General features: G+C 54.8%; 1 protein-coding gene and 1 long non-coding RNA gene across 3 annotated transcripts in view; both read left to right on the top strand.

Annotated features, from left to right (window-relative positions):
* The window catches only part of LOC144736793 (uncharacterized), an 870,278-nt gene that overhangs the window by 314,005 nt on the left and 533,781 nt on the right, over positions 1-22,492 (top strand). The gene's annotated exons all lie outside the window — the stretch shown is intronic.
* Positions 1-22,492, top strand: part of LOC144736717 (uncharacterized) — a 38,950-nt gene that overhangs the window by 5,363 nt on the left and 11,095 nt on the right. For both annotated transcript variants that reach the window (XR_013588805.1, XR_013588806.1), the window contains exon 2: positions 374-443. This is a non-coding gene — a long non-coding RNA (uncharacterized LOC144736717). The remainder of the gene's footprint in view (positions 1-373; positions 444-22,492) is intronic.

Here is a 22,492-nt window from a genome sequence, read left to right as displayed (position 1 = left end):
CGATACATCCCCTTTTATACCCAACCCCCCGCTGAGGGGTGGGCCCCCCCCCCCCCCCGGGTGCCTGGCGCGGACGTCGTAGAGAGCACCTCCCCTGTGCACTCACGTAGCCCCGCCCACTGTGTTTGTTTGCCCTAAGCTGCCATGCATAACGGGCTCTCTCTCTAACACCCCTACACAAGCACTGGTTTGCAGATCATTCTTGAAACTTCACAAAGGTTATGACGTGCCATTGTGGAGGATCATGACCCACAACTCTCTGCGATGATTAAAACTCCTCATGGTAACTTTAATTACCACCGTTATGAGGAAATGTTCAAGCTCCTGTTCCAACAGCTGTTCCCCTCTCACCGAGTTCCCTCTGTTCCCACAGTGCTGAGGGGGGAGCAGTTCCACCGTTGACGGTGACGTTGCGAGCTGAGGACGTGGAGCCATGGCTACAGGTTTGTGCAGCGGCCGAGACCTGGGGCCACACGAGCCCTGACCTCAGCACCTGGGTCACGGGGACACGGGGAAATGGGGCTCAGCCTCCTCACCACATCCCTATAGCTCTATCCTCTAGACGCAGCGTGCAAACTTACAGCATGCATGTGCAGAGTCCTGTGTACACGCATGGCCTGAGCACACAATCCTGAGCTCACGTGGCCTCCGCACACGGCCCTGTTCATGCGTGGCATCTTTGTGGGGCATGGCCCTGTGTACACGCATGGCTTTACGGTACAAACCTCGTCCACTCACGTAAATATCTAACCTATATAATTCATTTTTTGTCTGTCTGTCCGTCCGTCTGCGTACGCTCCCTACCGGGGGATTTAGCTCTCGGACCGTGGGGTTCGGCGAGATTAAATTTTGCAGGTGGGCACGCCCCCGGCCCCGCGGTAAACTTAGGCATTTCCGATTTTTCGTCTCTAAACTTTAAATCGGACCGATTATCGATTTAGTGCGATTTCTCTTTAGTTATTTATTTAATTCTTTATTTATTTATTTAATACTAGCAGAAGTACCCGGCGTTGCCCGGGTGAAAAATATATTTCTTAATAACCTTACATATATACACAGATACTAAGGTATTGTCAAAGCCCGGTGGGCTTTGACAATACCTTTCACCACTCACCACTCACAACTCACCCTCACCACTCATCCTCACCACTCCCACTCACTACTCACCCTCACCATTCACCATCACAACTCACCACTCACCAATCTCCCTCACCAATCTCCCTCACCCTCACCACTCACCCTCACCACTCACCCTCACCACTCACCACTCACCAATCACCAATCACCACTAACCCTCACCACTCACTCTCACCATTCACCATGACCATTCAGCCTCACCACTCACCACTCACTCTCACCATTCACCCTGACCATTCAGCCTCACCACTCACCACTCGCCCTCACCACTCACCCTCTCCCTCACCACTCACGCTTACCACTCACCCTCATCACCACCACTCACCTCACCACTCACGCTCACAACTCACTCTCTCCCTCTCCACTCACCCTCTCACCACTCACCCTCACTACTCACTAATCACCCTCACCACTCACCACTCATCCTCACTACTTACTAATCACCTTCACCACTCACCTTCACCACTGACCCTCACCACTCACCCTCACCACTCATCCCCACCACTCACCCCTAACCACTCACCCTCACTACTCACCATCACCACTTACCCTCAACACTCACCATTCACCACTCACCCTCACCAATCACCCTCACCACTCACCCTCACTACTCACCATCACCACTTACCCTCACCACTCACCCTCACCACTCACCCTCACCACTCACCCTCACCACTCATCCTCACCACTCACCATCACCATAAACCCTAACCACTCACCCTCACCACTAACCCTCACCACTCACCCTCACCACTTACCCTCACCCTCACCACTCACCCTTATTACTCACCACTCAACGTCACCACTCTTCATCACCACTCACCCTCACCACTCACCCTCACCACTCACCCCTCACCATCACCACTCACCCTCACCACTCACCGTCACTACTCACCATCACCACTCACCCTCACCACTCACCCTCACCACTCATGCTCACCACTCACCCTCACCACTCACCCTCACCACTCACCCTCACCACCACCAATCACCCCTCACCACTAACCCTCACCACTCACCCTCACCACTCACCCTCACCACTAACCCTGACCCCTCACCACAGACCACTCACCCTCCCCACTCACCCTTCCTACTCACCACTCAACCTCACCACTAACCCTCACCCCTGACCACTCACCCTCCCCACTCACCACTCACCCTTCCTACTCACCACTCAACCTCACCACTGACCACTCACCACTCACCCTTACCCTCACCACTCACTCTCACCACTCACCCTTACTATTCACCACACACCCTCACCACTCACCCTCAACATCAACACTCACCCTCACCACTCACCATCATCACAAATCCTAACCACTCACCCTCACCACTCACCCTCACCACTCATCCCCACCACTCACCCCTAACCACTCACCCTCACTACTCACCATCACCACTTACCCTCACCACTCACCATTCACCACTCACCCTCACCACTCACCACTCACAACTCACCCTCACCACTCATCCTCACCACTCCCACTCACTACTCACCCTCACCATTCACCATCACAACTCACCACTCACCAATCTCCCTCACCAATCTCCCTCACCCTCACCACTCACCCTCACCACTCACCCTCACCACTCACCACTCACCAATCACCAATCAATACTAACCCTCACCACTCACTCTCACCATTCACCATGACCATTCAGCCTCACCACTCACCACTCACTCTCACCATTCACCCTGACCATTCAGCCTCACCACTCACCACTCGCCCTCACCACTCACCCTCTCCCTCACCACTCACGCTTACCACTCACCCTCATCACCACCACTCACCTCACCACTCACGCTCACCACTCACTCTCTCCCTGTCCACTCACCCTCTCACCACTCACCCTCACTACTCACTAATCACCCTCACCACTCACCACTCATCCTCACTACTTACTAATCACCTTCACCACTCACCCTCACCACTCACCCTCACCACTCATCCCCACCACTCACCCCTAACCACTCACCCTCACTACTCACCATCACCACTTACCCTCACCACTCACCATTCACCACTCACCCTCACCACTCACCCTCACCACTCACCCTCACTACTCACCATCACCACTTACCCTCACCACTCACCCTCACCACTCACCCTCACCACTCACCCTCACCACTCATCCTCACCACTCACCATCACCATAAACCCTAACCACTCACCCTCACCACTAACCCTCACCACTCACCCTCACCACTTACCCTCACCCTCACCACTCACCCTTATTACTCACCACTCAACGTCACCACTCTTCATCACCACTCACCCTCACCACTCACCCCTCACCATCACCACTCACACTCACCATCACCACTCACCGTCACTACTCACCATCACCACTCACCCTCACCACTCACCCTCACCACTCATGCTCACCACTCACCCTCACCACCACCAATCACCCCTCACCACTAACCCTCACCACTCACCCTCACCACTCACCCTCACCACTAACCCTGACCCCTCACCACAGACCACTCACCCTCCCCACTCACCCTTCCTACTCACCACTCAACCTCACCACTAACCCTCACCCCTGACCACTCACCCTCCCCACTCACCACTCACCCTTCCTACTCACCACTCAACCTCACCACTGACCACTCACCACTCACCCTTACCCTCCCCACTCACTCTCACCACTCACCCTTACTATTCACCACACACCCTCACCACTCACCCTCAACATCAACACTCACCCTCACCACTCACCATCATCACAAATCTTAACCACTCACCCTCACCACTCACCCTCACCACTCACTCTCACCACACCCTCAGCACTCACCCTCCCCACTCACCCTCACTACACACCCTCACCACTTAACCTCACCACTCAACCTCACCACTCACCCTCACCACTCACTCTCACCACACCCTCACCATTCACCCTCAACACTCACCCTAACCCCTCTCCCTCACCACTCTCCCTCACCACTCACCGTCACCACTCACCACTCACCCTCACCACTCACCCCTCACCATCACCACTCACCCTCACCACTAACCCTGACCCCTCACCACTGACCACTCACCACTCACCCTCACCACTAACCCTCACCATCACCACTCACCCTTACTACTCACCACCCAACCTCACCACTCTTCGTTATCACTCACCCTCACCACTCACCCCTCACCACTCACCCCTCACCACTCACCCTCACCACTCACCCTCACCACTCACCCCTCACCATCACCACTCACCCTCACCACTCTCCCTCACCACTCACCACTCACTCTCACCATTCACCCTCACCACTCACCCTCACCACTCACCCTCACCACTCAATCTCACCACTCAACCTCACCCTCACTACTCACCATTCATCCTGACCAATCACCACTGACCAATCACCACTCACCACTCTCCACTAACCCTCACCACTCAACCTCACCACTCACCCTCAAAACTAACGAATCTCTCACCACTCACCCTCACCACTCAGCACTCACCCTCACCACTCACCCTCACCACTCACGCTCACCACTCACCACTCACCCATCACCACTCACAACTGCCACTCACCCTCACAACAACCACTCACCCTCACCGCTCACCACTCACCCTCACCACTCACCCTCACCACTCACCCTCACCACTCACCCTGACCACTAACCCTCACCACTAACCCTCACCCTTACCACTCACCCTCACCACTAACCCTGACCATCACCACTCACCCTTACTACTCACCACTCAACCTCTCCACTCTTCATCACCACTCACCCTCACCACTCACCCCTCACCACTCACCCCTCACCCTCACCACTCACCCTCACCACTCACCCCTCACCATCACCACTCACCCTCACCACTCTCCCTCACCATTCACCACTCACTCTCACCATTCACCCTCACCATTCAGCCTCACCACTCACCCTCACCACTCACCGTCACAACCATCACTCACCCTCACCACTCACCCTCACCACTCAACCTCACCACTCAACCTCACCCTCACTACTCACCATTCATCCTGACCAATCACCACTGACCAATCACCACTCACCACTCTCCACTAACCCTCACCACTCAACCTCACTACTCACCCTCAAAACTAACAACTCTCTCACCACTCACCCTCAGCACTCACCCTCACCACTGACCCTCAAAACTAACGACTCTCTCACCACTCACTCTCACCACTCAGCACTCACCCTCACCACTCACCCTCACCACTCACGCTCACCACTCACCCATCAGCACTCACAACTGCCACTCACCCTCACAACAACCACTCACCCTCACCGCTCACCACTCACCCTCACCACTCACCCTGACCAATCACCCTCGCCACTAACCCTCACCACTCACCCTTACCACTCACCCTCACCACTAATCCTCACCATCACCACTCACCCTTACTACTCACCACTCAACCTCACCACTCTTCGTCACCACTCACCCTCACCACTCACCCCTCACCACTCACCCCTCACCCTCACCACTCTCCCTCACCACTCACCACTCACACTCACCATTCACCCTCACCATTCAGCCTCACCACTCACCCTCACCACTCACCCTCACCACTCACCACTCACCGTCACAACCACCACTCACCCTCACCACTCACCCTCACCACTCAACCTCACCACTCAACCTCACCACTCACCCTCAAAACTAACAACTCTCTCACCACTCACCCTCACCACTCAGCACTCACCCTCACCACTCACCCTCACCACTCACCACTCACTCTCCCTCACCACTCACCACTCACTCTCACCATTCACCCTCACCATTCAGCCTCACCACTCACCCTCACCACTCACTGTCACAACCACCACTCACCCTCACCACTCACCCTCACCACTCAACCTCACCACTCAACCTCACCCTCACTACTCACGATTCATCCTGACCAATCACCACTGACCAATCACCACTCACCACTCTCCACTAACCCTCACCACTCAACCTCACTACTCACCCTCAAAACTAACGACTCTCTCACCACTCACCCTCACCACTCAGCACTCACCCTCACCACTCACCCTCACCACTCACGCTCACCACTCACCACTCACCCATCACCACTCACAACTGCCACTCACCCTCACAACAACCACTAACCCTCACCACTCACCCTCACCACTAACCCTCACCATCACCACTCACCCTTACTACTCACCACTCAACCTCACCACTCACCCTCACCACTCACCCTCACCATTCACCCTCAACACTCACCCTAACCCCTCTCCCTCACCACTCTCCCTCACCACTCACCGTCACCACTCACCACTCACCATCACCACTCACCCTCACCACTAACCCTGACCCCTCACCACTGACCACTCACCACTCACCCTCACCACTCACCCTCACCACTCACCCCTGACCATCAACACTCACCCTCACCACTCTCCCTCACCACTCACTCTCACCATTCACCCTCACCACTCACCCTCACCACTCAACCTCACCACTCAACCTCACCCTCACTACTCACCATTCATCCTGACCAATCACCACTGACCAATCACCACTCACCACTCTCAACTAACCCTCACCACTCAACTTCACCACTCACCCTCAAAACTAACGACTCTCTCACTACTCACCCTCACCACTCAGCACTCACCCTCACCACTCACCCTCACCACTCACGCTCACCACTCACCACTCACCCATCACCACTCACAACTGCCACTCACCCTCACAACAACCACTCACCCTCACCGCTCACCACTCACCCTCACCACTCACCCTCACCACTGACCCTGACCACTCACCCTCACCACTAACCCTCACCACTCACCCTTACCACTCACCCTCACCACTAACCCTCACCATCACCACTCACCCATACTACTCACCACTCAACCTCACCACTCTTTGTCACCACTCACCCTCACCACTCACCCTCACCACTCATCCCTCACCATCACCACTCACCCTCACCACTCTCCCTCACCACTCACCACTCACTCTCACCATTCACCCTCACCATTCAGCCTCACCACTCACCCTCACCACTCACCCTCACCACTCACCACTCACCATCACAACCACCACTCACCCTCACCACTCACCCTCACCACTCAACCTCACCACTCAACCTCACCCTCACTACTCACCATTCATCCTGACCAATCACCACTGACCAATCACCACTCACCACTCTCCACTAACCCTCACCACTCAACTTCACCACTCACCCTCAAAACTAACAACTCTCTCACCACTCACCCTCACCACTCAGCACTCACCCTCACCACTCACCCTCACCACTCACGCTCACCACTCACCACTCACCCATCACCACTCACAACTGCCACTCACCCTCACAACAACCACTCACCCTCACTGCTCACCACTCACACTCACCACTCACCCTCACCACTCACCCTGGCCACTCACCCTCACCACTAACCCTCACCACTCACCCTTACCACTTACCCTCACCACTAACCCTCACCATCACCACTCACCCTGACTACTCACCACTCAACCTCACCACTCTTCGTCACCACTCACCCTCAACACTCACTCTCACCATTCACCCTCACCATTCAGCCTCACCACTCACCCTCACCACTCACCCTCACCACTCAACCTCACCCTCACTACCCACCATTCATCCTGACCAATCACCACTGACCAATCACCACTCACCACTCTCCACTAACCCTCACCACTCCACCTCACCACTCACCCTCAAAACTAAAGACTCTCGCACCACTCACCCTCACCACTCAGCACTCACCCTCACCACTCACCCTCACCACTCACCCTCACCACTCACGCTCACCACTCACCACTCACCCATCACCACTCACAACTGCCACTCACCCTCACAACAACCACTCACCGCTCACCACTCACCCTCACCACTCACCCTCACCACTCACCCTGACCACTCACCCTCACCACTAACCCTCACCACTCACCCTTACCACTCACCCTCACCACTAACCCTCACCATCACCACTCACCCTTACTACTCACCACTCAACCTCACCACTCTTCGTCACCACTCACCCTCACCACTCACTCTCACCATTCACCCTCACCATTCAGCCTCACCACTCACCCTCACGACTCACACTCACCACTCACCACTCACCGTCACAACCACCACTCACCCTCACCACTCACCCTCACCACTCACCCTCACCACTCAACCTCACCACTCAACCTCACCCTCACTACTCACCATTCATCCTGACCAATCACCACTGACCAATCACCACTCACCACTCTCCACTAACCCTCACCACTCAACCTCACCACTCACCCTCAAAACTAACAACTCTCTCACCACTCACCCTCACCACTCAGCACTCACCCTCACCACTCACCCTCACCACTCACGCTCACCACTCACCACTCACCCATCACCACTCACAACTGCCACTCACCCTCACAACAACCACTCACCCTCACTGCTCACCACTCACACTCACCACTTACCCTCACCACTCACCCTGACCACTCACCCTCACCACTAACCCTCACCACTCACCCTTACCACTTACCCTCACCACTAACCCTCACCATCACCACTCACCCTGACTACTCACCACTCAACCTCACCACTCTTCGTCACCACTCACCCTCAACACTCACTCTCACCATTCACCCTCACCATTCAGCCTCACCACTCACCCTCACCACTCACCCTCACCACTCAACCTCACCCTCACTACCCACCATTCATCCTGACCAATCACCACTGACCAATCACCACTCACCACTCTCCACTAACCCTCACCACTCCACCTCACCACTCACCCTCAAAACTAAAGACTCTCGCACCACTCACCCTCACCACTCAGCACTCACCCTCACCACTCACCCTCACCACTCACCCTCACCACTCACGCTCACCACTCACCCATCACCACTCAGAACTGCCACTCACCCTCACAACAACCACTCACCGCTCACCACTCACCCTCACCACTCACCCTCACCACTCACCCTGACCACTCACCCTCACCACTAACCCTCACCACTCACCCTTACCACTCACCCTCACCACTAACCCTCACCATCACCACTCACCCTTACTACTCACCACTCAACCTCACCACTCTTCGTCACCACTCACCCTCACCACTCACCACTCACTCTCACCATTCACCCTCACCATTCAGCCTCACCACTCACCCTCACGACTCACCCTCACCACTCACCACTCACCGTCACAACCACCACTCACCCTCACCACTCACCCTCACCACTCACCCTCACCACTCAACCTCACCACTCAACCTCACCCTCACTACTCACCATTCATCCTGACCAATCACCACTGACCAATCACCACTCACCACTCTCCACTAACCCTCACCACTCAACCTCACCACTCACCCTCAAAACTAACGACTCTGTCACCACTCACCCTCACCACTCAGCACTCACCTTCACCACTCACCCTCACCACTCACCCTCACCACTCACGCTCACCACTCACCCATCACCACTCACAACTGCCACTCACCCTCACAACAACCACTCACCCTCACCGCTCACCACTCACCACTCACCCTCACCACTCACCCTGACCACTCACCCTCACCACTAACCCTCACCACTCACCCTTACCACTCACCCTCACCACTAACCCTCACCATCATCACTCACCCTTACTACTCACCACTCAACCTCACCACTCTTCGTCACCACTCACCCTCACTACTCACCCCTCACCCTCACCACTCTCCCTCACCACTCACCACTCACTCTCACCATTCACCTTCACCATTCAGCCTCACCACTCACCTTCACGACTCACCCTCACCACTCACCACTCACCGTCACAACCACCACTCACCCTCACCTCTCACCCTCACCACTCAACTTCACCACTCAACCTCACCCTCACTACTCACCATTCATCCTGACCAATCACCACTGACCAATCACCACTCACCACTCTCCACTAACCCTTACCACTCAACCTCAACACTCACCCTCAACACTCACCCTTAAAACTAACCACTCTCTCACCCTCACCACTCAGCACTCACCCTCACCACTCACCCTCACCACTCACCCTCACCACTCACGCTCACCACTCACCCCTCACCGCTCACCTATCACCACTCACAACTGCCACTCACCCTCACCACTCACCCTCACCACTCACCCTCACAACAACCACTCACCCTCACCGCTCACCACTCACACTCACCCTCACCACTCACCACTCATCCTCACCAATCACACCCTCACCAATCACCACTCACCCTCACTGCTCACCCTCACAACTGACACTCACCCTCACCACTCACCCTCACTACTCACCACTCATCCTCACCAATCACACCCTCAACAATCACCACTGACCCTCACCACTTACCACTCACCCTCCCACTCACTACTCACCCTCACCATTCACCCTCACCACTCTCCCTCACCACTCACCCTCACCCTGACCACTCACCACTCATTCTCACCAATCACACCCTCACCAATCACCAATCACCACTCACCCTCACCTTCACCACTCACCCTAACCACTCACCCTCACCACCACCACTCACCCTATTCCCGATTTAAAAAAAACTTGCTTACGTGTCGCCAAGTATGCTTAACATTTCACTAATTTAGATTTTGACATTACACATACAAAACGTCAGCTTGTACTACTGTCATGATAGCAGGTACCACCACCACAGTGATGGTGAGTGGTGAGGGTGAGTGGTGAGCGGTGAGGGTGAGTGGTGAGGGAGAGCGGTGAGTGGTGAGGGTGTATGGTGAGTGGTGAGGGTGAGTGGTGAGGGTGAGTGGTGAGGGTGAGTGGTGAATGGTGAGGGTGAGGGTGAGTTGTGAGAGTGGTGAGTGGTGAGGGTGAGTGGTGAAGGTGAGGGTGAGTGGTGAGTGCTGAGGGTGAGTGGTGAGGGTGATTAGTGAGTGGTGAGGGTGAGCGTGAGTGGTGAGGAGTGAGGAAGAGTGGTGAGGCAGAGTTGTGAGGGTGAGTGGTGAGGGTGAGTGAGTTGTGAGGGTGAGTGGTGAGGGTGAGTGAGAGGTGAGGGTGAGTGGTGGTGAGGGTGAGTGGTGAGGGTGAGTGATGGTGAGTGGTGAGTGATAGTAAGTGGTGAGTGGTGAGGGTGAGTGAGGGAGAGTGTTGAGGGAGAGTGGTGAGGGTTTATATTTTTTTGCCTATGATGACAGCAGTACATGCTGACGTTTTGTATGTTAAATGTATCAGCAAAATGTGTGAATGTGTGTCTGCGACACGCAGTTTGTTAAAAAGGGAACAGGGCGATTTTAAATGAATCTACAAGCATCGATTCCTTTGCGCGATTCAGAGAATCGATTCTTGGCGCGTCGGGTTTAAAAGTAATTACACAGTTGTAGTTTCATTGGTATGTAATGTTTTAAAGTTTTCAGAAGGGTTTAAATGTATTTTCCCCCCGTGCAACGCTGGGTATATCGAGTTTATACCACAAAGTCTTCGCCTGACACGTATGTGGTGTCGAGGCCTAGTACCGTGCAGAGCCTCCGGACTCGCCTAGATTGCCCACCCGGCCGAGGCTGGGTGCTGTGGCCGTCACCCCCCCCCCCCCCCCCCCCCCCCCCGGGCTACAATAATACTGTCTAATCGCTATAATTTATTATCTACCGACCCTATGATAGTAATTACACACATTGGGGTGGGTGGGGAGTGAAGAGGACGTGAAACTTTGATGAATTTACCTCAGCGTCGCGTGTTAATGCGTGTGCATATTTTTAACGAGAATTAAAAATGGCGTCCACCCCGCAGCGAAGGCGTTGCTACCCGTTGCCAGGGGCAACCGCCGTGGTCTGCGCCGGTCGGCAATATTAAATAAATAAAGTGTTACATAAATAAATAAAGAGAAATCGCACTAAATCGATAATCGGTCCGATTTAAAGTTTAGAGACGAAAAATCGGAAATGCCTAAGTTTACCGCGGGGCCGGGGGCGTGCCCACCTGCAAAATTTAATCTCACCGAACCCCACGGTCCGAGAGCTAAATCCCCCGGTAGGGAGCGTACGCAGACGGACAGACGGACGGACAGACAGGCAGACAAAAAATGAATTATATAGGTTAGATTGCCGAACGGCGCGGACCACGGCGGTTGCCCCTGGCAACAAGTAGCAACGCCTTCGCTGCGGGGTGGACGCCATTTTTAATTCCCGTTAAAAATATGCACACGGATTAACACGCGACGCTGAGGTAAATTCATCAAAGTTTCACGTCCTCTTCACTCCCCCCCCACCCCAATGTGTGCAATTACTATCATAGGGTCGGTAGATAATAAAATTATAGCGATTAGACAGTATTATTGTAGCGCGGGGGGGGGGGGGGGGGTGACGGCCACAGCACCCAGCCTCAGCCAGGTGGGCAATCTAGGCGAGGCCGGAGGCTCTGCACGGTACTAGGCCTCGACACCCCACCCGTGTCAGGCGACGACTTTGTGCCATAAACTATATATAACCAGCGTTGCCCGGGGGGAAAATACATTTAAAATCTTCTGAAAACTTTAAAACATAACATACCAATGAAAAAACAACTGTGTAATTAATTTTAAACCCGACGCGCCAAGAATCGATTCTCTGAATCGCGCAAAGGAATCGAAGATTGTAGACTCCTTTAGAATCGGACGATTCCCGTTTACTATAAGTTGGTTATAGTCGATATAAACTGCTACGAACGGGAAATATCCGGCGTTGACCGGGGCAAAAATATAATTAAAAACTCCTGAAAACATTAAAACATAACATACCAATGAAAATAAAACTCTAATTACTTTTAAACCCGACGCGCCAAGAATCGATTCTCTGAATCGCGCAAAGGAATCGATGGTTGTCGATTCATTTAGAATCGCCCTTTTCCCTTTTTAACAAACTGCGTGTCGCAGACACACATTAACACATTTTGCTTTTACATTTAACATACAAAACGTCAGCATGTACTGCTGTCATCATAGGCAAAAAAATATACACCCTCACCACTCTCCCACAACACTCTCCCTCACTCACCCTCACCACTCACCACTTACTATCACTCACTCACCACTCACCATCACTCACCCTCACCACTCACCCTCACCACTCACCCTTCTCCTTCAACACTCACGCGCACCCTCACCAATCATCCTCGCCCTCACCACCACCACTCATCCTCACCACTCACCCTCGCCACCACCACTCTCCCTCAACACTCACCCTCACCACCACCACTCACCACCACTCACCACCACTCACCCTCACCTCTCACTCACCCTCACCACTCACCCTCACCACTCACCATCACTGTGGTGGTGGTACCTGCTATCATGACAGTAGTACAAGCTGACGTTTTGTATGTGTAATGTCAAAATCTAAATTAGTGAAATGTTAAGCATACTTGGCGACACGTAAGCAAGTTTTTTTTAAAACGGGAATAGGGTGAGTGGTGGTGGTGAGGGTGAGTGGTTAGGGTGAGTGGTGAAGGTGAGGGTGAGTGGTGATTGGTGATTGGTGAGGGTGTGATTGGTGAGAATGAGTGGTGAGTGGTCAGGGTGAGGGTGAGTGGTGAGGGAGAGTGGTGAGGGTGAATGGTGAGGGTGAATGGTGAGGGTGAGTAGTTAGTGGGAGGGTGAGTGGTAAGTGGTGAGGGTGTGATTGGTGAGGGTGAGTGGTGAGGGTGAGTGGTGAGCGGTGAGGGTGAGTGGTTGTTGTGAGGGTGAGTGGTGAGGGTGAGTGGCAGTTGTGAGTGGTGATAGGTGAGCGGTGAGGGGTGAGCGTGAGTGGTGAGGGTGACTGCTGAGTGGTGAGGGTGAGAGAGTGGTTAGTTTTAAGGGTGAGTGTTGAGGGTGAGTGGTGACGTTGAGTGGTAAGGGTTAGTGGAGAGTGGTCAGTGGTGATTTGTCAGTGGTGATTGGTCAGGATGAATGGTGAGTAGTGAGGTTGAGTGGTGAAGTTGAGTGGTGAGTGGTGAGGGTGAGTGGTGGTTGTGACGGTGAGTGGTGAGTGGTGAGGGTGAGTCGTGAGGGTGAGTGGTGAGGCTGAATGGTGAGGGTGAATGGTGAGAGTGAGTGGTGAGTGGTGAGGGAGAATTGTGAGGGTAAGGGGTGAGTGGCGAGGGTGAGTGGTGACGAAGAGTGGTGAGGTTGAGTGGTGAGTAGTAAGGGTGAGTGGTGATGGTGAGGGTTCGTGGTGAGGGTAAGTGGTAAGGGTGAGTGGTGAGGGTTAGTGGTGAGGGTGAGTGGTCAGGGTGAGTGGTGAGGGTGAGTGGTGAGGGTGAGTGGTGAGCGGTGAGGGTGAGTGGTTGTTGTGAGGGTGAGTGGCAGTTGTGAGTGGTGATGGGTGAGTGGTGAGTGGTGAGCGTGAGTGGTGAGGGTGAGTGGTGAGGGTGAGTGGTGAGGGTGAGTGGTGAGGGTGAGTGGCAGTTGTGAGTGGTGATTAGTGAGGGTGAGCGTGAGTGGTGAGTGGTGAGGGTGAGCAGTGAGGGTGAGTGGTGATTGGTGAGGGTGTGATTGGTGAGGGTGAGTGGTGAGGGTGAGTGGTGAGCGGTGAGGGTGAGTGGTTGTTGTGAGGGTGAGTGGTGAGGGTGAGTGGCAGTTGTGAGTGGTGATAGGTGAGCGGTGAGGGGTGAGCGTGAGTGGTGAGGGTGAGTGGTGAGGGTGACTGCTGAGTGGTGAGGGTGAGAGAGTGGTTAGTTTTAAGGGTGAGTGTTGAGGGTGAGTGGTGACGTTGAGTGGTAAGGGTTAGTGGAGAGTGGTCAGTGGTGATTTGTCAGTGGTGATTGGTCAGGATGAATGGTGAGTAGTGAGGTTGAGTGGTGAAGTTGAGTGGTGAGTGGTGAGGGTGAGTGGTGGTTGTGACGGTGAGTGGTGAGTGGTGAGGGTGAGTCGTGAGGGTGAGTGGTGAGGCTGAATGGTGAGGGTGAATGGTGAGAGTGAGTGGTGAGTGGTGAGGGAGAGTTGTGAGGGTGAGGGGTGAGTGGTGAGGGTGAGTGGTGACGAAGAGTGGTGAGGTTGAGTGGTGAGTAGTAAGGGTGAGTGGTGATGGTGAGGGTTCGTGGTGAGGGTAAGTGGTAAGGGTGAGTGGTGAGGGTTAGTGGTGAGGGTGAGTGGTCAGGGTGAGTGGTGAGGGTGAGTGGTGAGGGTGAGTGGTGAGCGGTGAGGGTGAGTGGTTGTTGTGAGGGTGAGTGGCAGTTGTGAGTGGTGATGGGTGAGTGGTGAGTGGTGAGCGTGAGTGGTGAGGGTGAGTGGTGAGGGTGAGTGGTGAGGGTGAGTGGTGAGGGTGAGTGCTGAGTGGTGAGTGGTGATTAGTCAGTGGTGATTGGTCAGGATGAATGGTGAGTAGTGAGGGTGAGGTTGAGTGGTGAGGTTGAGTGGTGAGGGTGAGTGGTGAGGGTGAGTGGTGGTTGTGACGGTGAGTGGTGAGTGGTGAGGGTGAGTCGTGATGGTGAGTGGTGAGGCTGAATGGTGAGGGTGAATGGTGAGAGTGAGTGGTGAGGGTGAGTGGTGACGAAGAGTGGTGAGGTTGAGTGGTGTGTAGTAAGGGTGAGTGGTGATGGTGAGGGCTAGTGGTGAGGGTGAGTGGTAAGGGTGAGTGGTGAGGGTTAGTGGTGAGGGTTAGTGGTGAGGGTGAGTGGTCAGGGTGAGTGGTGAGGGTGAGTAGTGAGGGTGAGTGGTGAGCGGTGAGGGTGAGTGGTTGTTGTGAGGGTGAGTGGCAGTTGTGAGTGGTGATGGGTGAGTGGTGAGTGCTGAGCGTGAGTGGTGAGGGTGAGTGGTGAGGGTGAGTGCTGAGTGGTGAGGGTGAGTGGTGAGAGAGTCGTTAGTTTTGAGGGTGAGTGGTGAGGTTGAGTGGTGAGGGTTAGTGGAGAGTGGTGAGTGGTGATTGGTCAGTGGTGATTGGTCAGGATGAATGTTGAGTAGTGAGGGTGAGGTTGAGTGGTGAGGGTGAGTCGTGAGGGTGAGTGGTGAGGCTGAATGGTGAGGGTGAATGGTGAGAGTGAGTGGTGAGGGTGAGTGGTGACGAAGAGTGGTGAGGTTGAGTGGTGTGTAGTAAGGGTGAGTGGTGATGGTGAGGGTTAGTGGTGAGGGTGAGTGGTAAGGGTGAGTGGTGAGGGTTAGTGGTGAGGGTGAGTGGTGACGTTGAGTGGTAAGGGTTAGTGGAGAGTGGTCAGTGGTGATTTGTCAGTGGTGATTGGTCAGGATGAATGGTGAGTAGTGAGGTTGAGTGGTGAAGTTGAGTGGTGAGTGGTGAGGGTGAGTGGTGGTTGTGACGGTGAGTGGTGAGTGGTGAGGGTGAGTCGTGAGGGTGAGTGGTGAGGCTGAATGGTGAGGGTGAATGGTGAGAGTGAGTGGTGAGTGGTGAGGGAGAGTTGTGAGGGTGAGGGGTGAGTGGTGAGGGTGAGTGGTGACGAAGAGTGGTGAGGTTGAGTGGGGAGTAGTAAGGGTGAGTGGTGATGGTGAGGGTTCGTGGTGAGGGTAAGTGGTAAGGGTGAGTGGTGAGGGTTAGTGGTGAGGGTGAGTGGTCAGGGTGAGTGGTGAGGGTGAGTGGTGAGGGTGAGTGGTGAGCGGTGAGGGTGAGTGGTTGTTGTGAGGGTGAGTGGCAGTTGTGAGTGGTGATGGGTGAGTGGTGAGTGGTGAGCGTGAGTGGTGAGGGTGAGTGGTGAGGGTGAGTGGTGAGGGTGAGTGGTGAGGGTGAGTGGCAGTTGTGAGTGGTGATTAGTGAGGGTGAGCGTGAGTGGTGAGTGGTGAGGGTGAGCAGTGAGGGTGAGTGGTGATTGGTGAGGGTGTGATTGGTGAGGGTGAGTGGTGAGGGTGAGTGGTGAGCGGTGAGGGTGAGTGTTTGTTGTGAGGGTGAGTGGTGAGGGTGAGTGGCAGTTGTGAGTGGTGATAGGTGAGCGGTGAGGGGTGAGCGTGAGTGGTGAGGGTGAGTGGTGAGGGTGACTGCTGAGTGGTGAGGGTGAGAGAGTGGTTAGTTTTAAGGGTGAGTGTTGAGGGTGAGTGGTGACGTTGAGTGGTAAGGGTTAGTGGAGAGTGGTCAGTGGTGATTTGTCAGTGGTGATTGGTCAGGATGAATGGTGAGTAGTGAGGTTGAGTGGTGAAGTTGAGTGGTGAGTGGTGAGGGTGAGTGGTGGTTGTGACGGTGAGTGGTGAGTGGTGAGGGTGAGTCGTGAGGGTGAGTGGTGAGGCTGAATGGTGAGGGTGAATGGTGAGAGTGAGTGGTGAGTGGTGAGAGTGAGTGGTGAGTGGTGAGGGAGAGTTGTGAGGGTGAGGGGTGAGTGGTGAGGGTGAGTGGTGACGAAGAGTGGTGAGGTTGAGTGGTGAGTAGTAAGGGTGAGTGGTGATGGTGAGGGTTCGTGGTGAGGGTAAGTGGTAAGGGTGAGTGGTGAGGGTTAGTGGTGAGGGTGAGTGGTCAGGGTGAGTGGTGAGGGTGAGTGGTGAGGGTGAGTGGTGAGCGGTGAGGGTGAGTGGTTGTTGTGAGGGTGAGTGGCAGTTGTGAGTGGTGATGGGTGAGTGGTGAGTGGTGAGCGTGAGTGGTGAGGGTGAGTGGTGAGGGTGAGTGGTGAGGGTGAGTGGTGAGGGTGAGTGGTGACGGTGAGTGGTGAGAGAGTCGTTAGTTTTGAGGGTGAGTGGTGAGGTTGAGTGGTGAGGGTTAGTGGAGAGTGGTGAGTGGTGATTGGTCAGTGGTGATTGGTCAGGATGAATGGTGAGTAGTGAGGGTGAGGTTGAGTGGTGAGGTTGAGTGGTGAGGGTGAGTGGTGAGGGTGAGTGGTGGTTGTGACGGTGAGTGGTGAGTGGTGAGGGTGAGTCGTGATGGTGAGTGGTGAGGCTGAATGGTGAGGGTGAATGGTGAGAGTGAGTGGTGAGGGTGAGTGGTGACGAAGAGTGGTGAGGTTGAGTGGTGTGTAGTAAGGGTGAGTCGTGATGGTGAGGGCTAGTGGTGAGTGGTAAGGGTGAGTGGTGAGGGTTAGTGGTGAGGGTTAGTGGTGAGGGTGAGTGGTCAGGGTGAGTGGTGAGGGTGAGTGGTGAGGGTGAGTGGTGAGCGGTGAGGGTGAGTGGTTGTTGTGAGGGTGAGTGGCAGTTGTGAGTGGTGATGGGTGAGTGGTGAGTGCTGAGCGTGAGTGGTGAGGGTGAGTGGTGAGGGTGAGTGGTGAGGGTGAGTGCTGAGTGGTGAGGGTGAGTGGTGAGAGAGTCGTTAGTTTTGAGGGTGAGTGGTGAGGTTGAGTGGTGAGGGTTAGTGGAGAGTGGTGAGTGGTAATTGGTCAGTGGTGATTGGTCAGGATGAATGTTGAGTAGTGAGGGTGAGGTTGAGTGGTGAGGGTGAGTCGTGAGGGTGAGTGGTGAGGCTGAATGGTGAGGGTGAATGGTGAGAGTGAGTGGTGAGGGTGAGTGGTGACGAAGAGTGGTGAGGTTGAGTGGTGTGTAGTAAGGGTGAGTGGTGATGGTGAGGGTTAGTGGTGAGGGTGAGTGGTAAGGGTGAGTGGTGAGGGTTAGTGGTGAGGGTGAGTGGTCAGGGTGAGTGGTGAGGGTGAGTGGTGAGGGTGAGTGGTGAGCGGTGAGGGTGAGTGGTTGTTGTGAGGGTGAGTGGCAGTTGTGAGTGGTGATGGGTGAGTGGTGAGTGCTGAGCGTGAGTGGTGAGGGTGAGTGGTGAGGGTGAGTGGTGAGGGTGAGTGCTGAGTGGTGAGGGTGAGTGGTGAGAGAGTCGTTAGTTTTGAGGGTGAGTGGTGAGGTTGATTGGTGAGGGTTAGTGGAGAGTGGTGAGTGGTGATTGGTCCGTGGTGATTGGTCAGGATGAATGGTGAGTAGTGAGGGTGAGGGTGAGTGGTGAGGGTGAGTGGTGAGGGTGAGTGCTGAGTGGTGAGGGTGAGTGGTGAGAGAGTCGTTAGTTTTGAGGGTGAGTGGTGAGGTTGAGTGGTGAGGGTTAGTGGAGAGTGGTGAGTGGTGATTGGTCCATGGTGATTGGTCAGGATGAATGGTGAGTAGTGAGGGTGAGGGTGAGTGGTGAGGGTGAGTGGTGGTTGTGACGGTGAGTGGTGAGTGGTGAGGGTGAGTCGTGAGGGTGAGTGGTGAGGCTGAATGGTGAGGGTGAATGGTGAGAGTGAGTGGTGAGTGGTGAGGGTGAGTGGTGACAAAGAGTGGTGAGGTTGAATGGTGAGTAGTAAGGGTGAGTGGTGATGGTGAGGGTTCGTGGTGAGGGTAAGTGGTAAGGGTGAGTGGTGAGGGTTAGTGGTGAGGGTGAGTGGTCAGGGTGAGTGGTGAGGGTGAGTGGTGAGGGTGAGTGGTGAGCGGTGAGGGTGAGTGGTTGTTGTGAGGGTGAGTGGCAGTTGTGAGTGGTGATGGGTGAGTGGTGAGTGGTGAGCGTGAGTGGTGAGGATGAGTGCTGAGTGGTGAGGGTGAGTCGTGAGAGAGTTGTTAGTTTTGAGGGTGAGTGGTGAGGTTGAGTGGTGAGGGTTAGTGGAGAGTGGTGAGTGGTGATTGGTCAGTGGTGATTGGTCAGGATGAATGGTGAGTAGTGAGGGTGAGGTTGAGTGGTGAGGGTGAGTGGTGAGGGTGAGTGGTGGTTGTGACGGTGAGTGGTGAGGGTGAGTGGGGAGGCTGAATGGTGAGGGTGAATGGTGAGAGTGAGTGGTGAGTGGTGAGGGTGAGTGGTGATGGTGAGGGGTGAGTGGTGAGGGTGAGTGGTGAGGGAGAGTGGTGAGGGAGAGGGGTTAGGGTGAGTGTTGAGGGTGAATGGTGAGGGTGAGTGGTGAGGTTGAGTGGTGAGTAGTAAGGGTGAGTGGTGATGGTGAGGGTTAGTGGTGAGGGTGAGTGGTGAGGGTTAGTGGTGAGGGTGAGTGGTTGTGGTGAGGGTGAGTGGCAGTTGTGAGTGGTGATGGGTGAGTGGTGAGTGGTGAGCGTGAGTGGTGAGGGTGAGTGGTGAGGGTGAGTGGTGAGGGTGAGTGCTGAGTGGTGAGGGTGAGTGGTGAGAGAGTCGTTAGTTTTGAGGGTGAGTAGTGAGGTTGAGTGGTGAGGGTTAGTGGAGAGTGGTGAGTGGTGATTGGTCAGTGGTGATTGGTCAGGATGAATCGTGAGTAGTGAGGGTGAGGTTGAGTGGTGAGGTTGAGTGGTGAGGGTGAGTGGTGAGGGTGAGTGGTGGTTGTGATGGTGAGTGGTGAGGGTGAGTGGTGAGGCTGAATGGTGAGGGTGAATGGTGAGGCTGAATGGTGAGGGTGAATGGTGAGAGTGAGTGGTGAGTGGTGAGGGTAGGTGGTGAGGGTGAGTGCTGAGTGGTGAGGGTGAGTGGTGAGAGAGTTGTTAGTTTTGAGGGTGAGTGGTGAGGTTGAGTGGTGAGGGTTAGTGGAGAGTGGTGAGTGGTGATTAGTCAGTGGTGATTGGTCAGGATGAATCGTGAGGGGTGAGGGTGAGGTTGAGTGGTGAGGTTGAGTGGTGAGGGTGAGTGGTGAGGGTGAGTGGTGGTTGTGACGGTGAGTGGTGAGGGTGAGTGGTGAGGGTGAGTGGTGAGGCTGAATGGTGAGGGTGAATGGTGAGAGTGAGTGGTGAGTGGTGAGGAAGAGTGGTGAGGGTGAGTGGTGAGGGTGAGGTTGAGTGGTGAGGTTGAGTGGTGAGGTTGAGTGGTGAGAGTGAGTGGTGAGGGTGAGTGGTGGTTGTGATGGTGAGTGGTGAGGGTGAGTGGTGAGGCTGAATGGTGAGGGTGAATGGTGAGAGTGCGTGGTGAGTGGTGAGGGAGAGTGGTGAGGGTGAGTGGTGATGGTGAGGGTGAGTGGTGAGGGTGAGGGGTGAGTGGTGAGGGTGAGTGGTGACGAAGAGTGGAGAGGTTGAGTGGTGAGTAGTAAGGGTGAGTGGTGACGGTGAGCGTTAGTGGTGAGGGTGAGTGGTAAGGGTGAGTGGTGAGGGTGAGTGGTGAGAGTGAGTGGTGAGCGGTGAGGGTGAGTGGTTGTTGTGAGGGTGAGTGGCAGTTGTGAGTGGTGATGGGTGAGTGGTGAGCGTGAGTGGTGAGGGTGAGTGGTGAGGGTGAGTGCTGAGTGGTGAGGGTGAGTGGTGAGAGATTCGTTAGTTTTGAGGGTGAGTGGTGAGGTTGAGTGGTGAGGGTTAGTGGAGAGTGGTGAGTGGTGATTGGTCAGTGGTGATTGGTCAGGATGAATGGTGAGTAGTGAGGGTGAGGTTGAGTGGTGAGGTTGAGTGGTGAGGGTGAATGGTGAGAGTGAGTGGTGAGTGGTGAGGGAGAGTGGTGAGGGTGAGTGGTGATGGTGAGGGGTGAGTGGTGAGGGTGAGTGGTGAGGGGTGAGTGGTGAGGGTGAGTGATGACGAAAAGTGGTGAGGTTGAGTGGTGAGTAGTAAGGGTGAGTGGTGATGGTGAGGGTTAGTGGTGATGGTGAGTGGTGAGTGGTCAGTGGTGAGGGGTCAGGGTTAGTGGTGATGGTGAGTGGTGAGTGGTGAGGGTGAGTGGTGAGTGGTGACGTTGAGTGGTGAGGGAGAGTGGTGAGGGAGAGGGGTTAGGGTGAGTGTTGAGGGTGAGTGTTGATGTTGAGGGTGAGTGGTGAGGGTGTGTGGTGAATAGTAAGGGTGAGTGGTGAGAGTGAGTGGTGAGGGTAAGGGTGAGTGGTGAGTGGTCAGTGGTGAGGTTGAGTGGTGATTAGGAAGGGTGAGTGGTGAGTGGGGAGGGTGAGTGGTCAGGGGTGAGGGTTAGTGGTGAGGTTGAGTGGTGAGTAGGAAGGGTGAGTGGGGAGGGTGAGTGGTCAGTGGTGAGGGGTCAGGGTTAGTGGTGAGGGTGAGTGGTGAGGGTGAGTGGTGAGGGTGAGTGGTTGTTGTGAGGGTGAGTGGCAGTTGTGAGTGGTGATGGGTGAGTGGTGAGTGGTGAGCGTGAGTGGTGAGGATGAGTGCTGAGTGGTGAGGGTGAGTCGTGAGAGAGTTGTTAGTTTTGAGGGTGAGTGGTGAGGTTGAGTGGTGAGGGTTAGTGGAGAGTGGTGAGTGGTGATTGGTCAGTGGTGATTGGTCAGGATGAATGGTGAGTAGTGAGGGTGAGGTTTAGTGGTGAGGTTGAGTGGTGAGGGTGAGTGGTGAGGGTGAGTGGTGGTTGTGACGGTGAGTGGTGAGTGGTGATGGTGAGGGGTGAGGGTTAGTGGTGAGGGTGAGTGGTCAGGGTGAGTGGTGAGGGTGAGTGGTGAGGGTGAGTGGTGAGCGGTGAGGGTGAGTGGTTGTTGTGAGGGTGAGTGGCAGTTGTGAGTGGTGAGGGTGAGTGGTGAGGGTGAGTGGTGAGGGTGAGTGCTGAGTGGTGAGGGTGAGTGGTGAGAGAGTCGTTAGTTTTGAGGGTGAGTGGTGAGGTTGAGTGGTGAGGGTGAGTGGTGGTTGTGACGGTGAGTGGTGAGGGTGAGTGGTGAGGCTGAATGGTGAGGGTGAATGGTGAGAGTGAGTGG

The sequence above is a fragment of the Lampetra planeri genome, chromosome 3 (assembly GCF_965212315.1).
Source record: "Lampetra planeri chromosome 3, kcLamPlan1.2.h2, whole genome shotgun sequence".
NCBI lineage: Eukaryota > Metazoa > Chordata > Hyperoartia > Petromyzontiformes > Petromyzontidae > Lampetra > Lampetra planeri.
The sequence above is the reverse complement of the archived record's forward strand: the minus strand, read 5'-3'. Positions and strand labels throughout refer to the sequence as shown.